The sequence below is a fragment of the Heterodontus francisci genome, unplaced genomic scaffold (genome assembly GCF_036365525.1).
Source record: "Heterodontus francisci isolate sHetFra1 unplaced genomic scaffold, sHetFra1.hap1 HAP1_SCAFFOLD_586, whole genome shotgun sequence".
Taxonomy (NCBI): domain Eukaryota; kingdom Metazoa; phylum Chordata; class Chondrichthyes; order Heterodontiformes; family Heterodontidae; genus Heterodontus; species Heterodontus francisci.
In genome coordinates, this window is record NW_027142013.1 from 824,058 (window position 1) to 829,914 (window position 5,857).

Genomic DNA, 5,857 nt, shown 5'->3' on the forward strand with positions numbered 1-5,857 from the left:
TGGTTTGAGGGCTCTCCGCTTCTTCCTGGAACAGAGGCCCAACCAGTCCCCATCCACCACCACCCTTCTCCACCTGGCTGAACTTGTTCTCACATTGAACAACTTCTCCTTCAACTGCACGCACTTCCTTCAAGTAAAAGGTGTTGCTATGGGTCCCTGCATGGGTCCTAGTTATGCCTGTCTTTTTGTGGGATATGTCGAGCATTCTTTGTTCCAGTCCTACTCAGGCCCCCTCTCCCAACTCCTTTTCCGGTACATCGATGACTGTATCTGTGCCGTTTCCTGCTCCCGCCCCAAAATGGAAATCTTTATCAACTTTGCTTCCAATTTCCACCCTTCTCTCACCTTTACATGGTCCATCTCTGACACTTCCCTTCCCTTCCTCGACTTCTCTGTCTCCATCTCTGGGAATAGGTTGTCTAGTAATATCCATTATAAGCCCACCGGCTCCCACAGCTACCTCGACTACACTTCTTCACACCCTACCTCCTGTAAGGACTCCATTCCATTCTCCCAGTTTCTCCGTCTCCGACGCATCTGCTCTGATGATGCTACCTTCCATGACGGTGCTTCTGATATGACCTCCTTTTTCCTCAACCGAGGATTTCCCCCCACTGTGGTTGACAGGGCCCTCAACTGTGTCCAGCCCATTTCCCACACCTCTACCCTCACCCCTTCCCCTCCCTCCCAGAACCGTGACAGGGTTTCCCTTGTCCTCACTTTTCACCCCACCAGCCTCCATATCCAAAGGATCATCCTCCGCCATTTCTGCCACATCCAGCGTGATGCCACTACCAGTCACATCTTCCCCTCCCTTCCCTTGTCAGCATTCCGAAGGGATTGTTCCCTCCGCGACACCCTGGTCCACTCCTCCATTAACCCCACCACCTCGTACCCATCCCATGGCACCTTTCCCTGCAATCGCAGGAGGTGTAATACCTGCCCATTTACCTCCTCTCTCCTCGCTATCCAAGGCCCCAAACACTCCTTTCAGGTGAAGAAGCGATTTACTTGTACTTCTTTCAATGTAGTGTACTGTATTTGCTGCTCACAGTGTGGTCTCCTCTACACTGGGGAGACCAAGCGCAGACTGGGTGACCGCTTTGCGGAACATCTCCGCTCAGTCCGCAAGCAGGACCCCGTGCTTCTGGTTGCTTGCCATTTCAACACTCCCCCCTGCTCGCATGCTCACATCTCTGTCCTGGGATTGCTGCAGTGTTCCAGTGAACATCAACGCAAGCTCAAGGAACAGCATCTCATTTACCGATTAGGCACACTACAGCCTGCCGGACTGAACATTGAGTTCAATAATTTCAGAGCATGGCAGCCCCCCATTTTACTTTCATTTTTAGTTATTTATTTCTTCCTTTTTTTCTTACATTCTTTTTTACATTTTTTACAATCTTTTTTTTGCATTTAGTTCATTTCATCTCAGTTTGTTCAGTTTGCTTACCCACTGTTTATTTTCAGGTTTGCACTTGCTGCTGTTCAATATTCAGTATATTAACAGCTAATCTGTACTCATGTTTTGTCTTTCAAAACACCATTAACATATTGTTTGCCTTTGCTCCGTGACCTTTTGGTCAGCTATGTGGCCTGGTCCAATCTAGACCTCCTTTGATATCTCTTGCCGCACCCCCACCTCACTTGCTTATAACCTGTGACTTTTCTAATATTTGTCAGTTCCGATGAAGGGTCACTGACCCGAAACGTTAACTCTGCTTCTCTTTTCACAGATGCAGCCAGACCTGCTGAGTGGTTCCAGCATTTCGTGTTTTTATTCCATTTTTCATTCCCTCTGTCCACGTCTGTATCTCACTCTGTTTGATGCTCTGTACATTTCTACTCTCTCTATCTCTCTCTTCAATCCTCCCTCTCACTCCCTCTCTGTATTTCTGTATCAATCTGCCTGCTTTCTTTATCTCACTCTCTGTCACCTCGTCTCTTTCGTGAATGCAGTCTGACAACCTGTCTCCTTCGTCCATACGGTCTGGCACCCCGTCTCTTTCGTCTCTCTCTCTCTCTCTCTTTTTTTTTGTTATCCATACATTGCCACATTGTAGCTCTGCCTTTTTTCTGGGCCAGAGAGAACAGGTTACATAGTTAAATGGAGTTTTGATATATGTTCATTCCCACATTGTGGAATTGCTATGTTACTGGACTAGATAGAGAGACAGAGAGAGAAAGAGAGAAGCTGGTGATGCTCATTGGAAATGGGGGAGTTCTGAGTTGCTCATTCCCGAATTGTGGAACTGTCTGTTACCTGGGCCAGAGAGAGGAGCTGGAACTGACCATTGGAATTCGATGCTAAATTTATTGGAGCAAAGGTATTATTCTGGCTGGACGGCTAAATATTAACAAGAGAACGTCCGTTCTTGGCTAATTGATCAGAAACGTTGAATCATTGAAATAGAATCAGAGAAAGTTTAACGCACAGAAAGAGGCCACTTGGCCCATCGTGTCTGTGCCAGCCGAAAAACGATCCATCTATTCTAATCCCACCTTCCAGCATTTGTTTTGTAGCCCTGCAGATTACAGCACTTGAGGTGCATATCCAGACTCCTTTTGAATGAGATGAGGGTCTCTGCCTCAACTACCCTTTCAGGCAGCGAGTTCCAGGCCCACATCAGCCTCTGGGTGAAAACATTTTGCCTCATCTCCCCTCTGATTATTTTGGCAATCACTTTACATCTATTCCCCGAGTCACTGACCTCTCTGCTAAGGGCAATAGAACCTTCACCTCCAATCTATCAAGGCCCCTCAACATTCTGTACATTTCAATCAGATCTGTTCCAAGGAGAACAAACCCAGCCTATCCAATCTTTCCTCATAGCTGCATTTTTCCTGTCCTGACTGCATCCTCGTAAATTCCCTCTGTACCCTCTCCAGTGCAGTTACATCCTTTCTTAGTAACGCGACCAGAACTGCACACAGTACTCAAGTTGTGACCTAACTAATGAATTATACAGTTCCAGCATAACCTCCCTGCTCTTATATTCTATACCTCGGTTAATAAAGGAAAGGATTCCATATGCCTTCTTAACCACCTTATTGATCTGTCCTTCTACCTTCAGGGATCTGTGGACATTCACTCCAAGGTCCCTCGATACTTCTCAGTATTTTCCCATAAACCGTACATTCAGTTGTCTTGTTTGACCTCCCCAAATGCATCACCTCACAATTCTCTGAGTTGAACTCCATTTGCCACTTTTCTGCTCATCTTACCAGATCATCAATATCTTCCTGCAGCCGAAAACTATACTCCTCGCTATCTACTACAAGGCCAATCTTTGTGTCGTCTGCAAACTTCTTTGTCATGCCCCCTACATTTCCGTCCAAAACTTTAATATATACCACAAAAAGCAGGGGACTCAGTACTGAGGCCTGCAGAAGGCCTCTGCAACATCCCTCCATTCGCTAAATCGCCCGTCAACAATTACCGTTTGTGTCCTGCCACTGAGACACTTCTGTATCCACGTTGCTACATTTCCCTCGATCCCATGGGATTTTTTTTTTTTTTACCAGTCTGTGCTGTGGGACCTTACCAAAAGCCTTGCTAAAATTCTTGTAGACCACATCAACTGCACTACCTTTCTTGTTATTTCTTCAAAAAATTCAATCAGGTTGGTCAAACAAGATCTTCCCTTAATGAATCAATGCTGAATATCCGTGATTAAGCTATGCCTTTCTAAGTGACAGTTTATCCTGTCTCAGAAAATATTCCAATTATTTGCTCACTACTGAGGTTATACCGACTGGCCTGTAATTAATCGGTGTATCCTTCGCTCCCTTTTTAAACAGAGGTACAATGTCAGCTGTTCTCCAATACTCCAGTATCACACCTGTGTCCAGTGAGCACCCAGACTCCATATCTCTGTCAACTCCGCCAGCCCCTACAACACTTACTATTTCTGTAACCTGCTCCAGCCCATTCAATCTTCCCAACCCTGGTAACTTCCTCCAGCCCCTAAAACCCTCCCTATTTCTGTAACCGCCTCCATCCTCTACAGCACTCCCAATCTCTATTAACTCCTCAGCCGCAGAACACTCCCAATCACTGCGGTCTCCTCCAGCTCCTAAAACCCTCCTAGCTCTGTTACCTCCTCAGCACTCCAATTCTCCCTATCTCTGTAACCTCCTCCAGCCTGCATAAACCTCCCTATCTCTGTAACCTCCTCCAGACCGCATAAACCTCCCTATCTCTGCCATGTCCTTCAATCCCCACATCTATCCCTATCTTGTCACATCCTCCAGCCCCTACAACCCTCCTTATCTCTGTAACCTCCTCCAGACCGCATAAACCTCCCTATCTCTGCCATGTCCTTCAGTCCCCACATCTATCCCTATCTTGTAACATCCTCCAGCCCCTACAACCCTCCCTATCTCTGTGACCTCCACCAGTGCGCACAACTCCCCTCCCGCTTATCTGTGTAACCTCCTCCAGCCCTTACATCTCTCCCGATCTCAGTCAACTACTGCAAACCTGATAACCCTGCCTATCTCTGTAACCTACTCAGCCCCTACAACACTACCTAACTCTGTTATGTCTTCCAGCCCCTCGAGGAATCCCTATCTCTGTCATTTCCTCAAGCCCTTACAACCTTCCCTATCTCTGTAATCTCCTCTCGCCCCTACAGCCCTCCCGATCTGTGCAGCCTCCTACAATCCTCCCTATCTCCCTAACCTCCTCCAGCCCCTCCAACCCTCCCTAACTCTGTAATCTCCTCTCGCCCCTACAGCCCTCCCCATCTGTGCAGCCTCCTACAATCCTCCCTATCATCGTAACCTCCTCCAGCCCCTCCAACCCTCCCTATCTCTGGCACCTATTCAAGCCCCGACAACGCTCCCTATCGCTGTAACCTCCTCCAGAGCTACAACCCTCCCTAACTCTGCCAACTCCTCCAGCCCTTACAATCCTCCCTATCTCTGTAACATCCTCCAGCCTCTACATCCCTTCCTATCTCTCCAAACTCCACCAGCCCTACAACACTCAATATCTCTGTAACCTCCTCCAACCCAACAACTGCCCCTGTCTCTGTAACGTTCTCCATCCCCTAGAAGCTTCCCTAAATCTGTCACCGCCTCCAGTGCCTATAACTCTCCCTATCACTGTACTCCCCTCCAGCACATACAACCCTCCCGATCTCTCTAACATCCTGCAGCCGCTCCAAGCTCCCAATCTCTGTAAACTCCCCCAGCGCCCACAACACACCCTATCTCTGTAACCTCCTCCTGACCGTCCAACACACCCTATCTCTGTCACCTACTCCAGCCCCTACAACCCTCCCTAATATGTGTCACCTCCTCCAGCCCCTACAACCCTCCCTATCTCTGTAACCTCCTCCTGCCCGTCCAACTCTCCCTATATCTGTAACCACCTCCAGTTCAACAACCCTCCCTATCTCTGTAACATCCTCCAGCCCCTACAACCCTCCCTATCTCTGTAACCTCATCCAGCCCCTTCAAACCTCCCTATCTCTGTAACATCCTCCAGCCCCTACAACCCTTCCTATTACTGTAACCTCCTGCAGCCCCTACAACCCTCCTTATCTCTGTAACCTCCTCCAGACCGCATAAACCTCCCTATCTCTGCCATGTCCTTCAGTCCCCACATCTATCCCTATCTTGTAACATCCTCCAGCCCCTACAACCCTCCCTATCTCTGTGACCTCCACCAGTGCGCACAACTCCCCTCCCGCTTATCTGTGTAACCTCCTCCAGCCCTTACATCTCTCCCGATCTCAGTCAACTACTGCAAACCTGATAACCCTGCCTATCTCTGTAACCTACTCAGCCCCTACAACACTACCTAACTCTGTTATGTCTTCCAGCCCCTCGAGGAATCCCTATCTCTGTC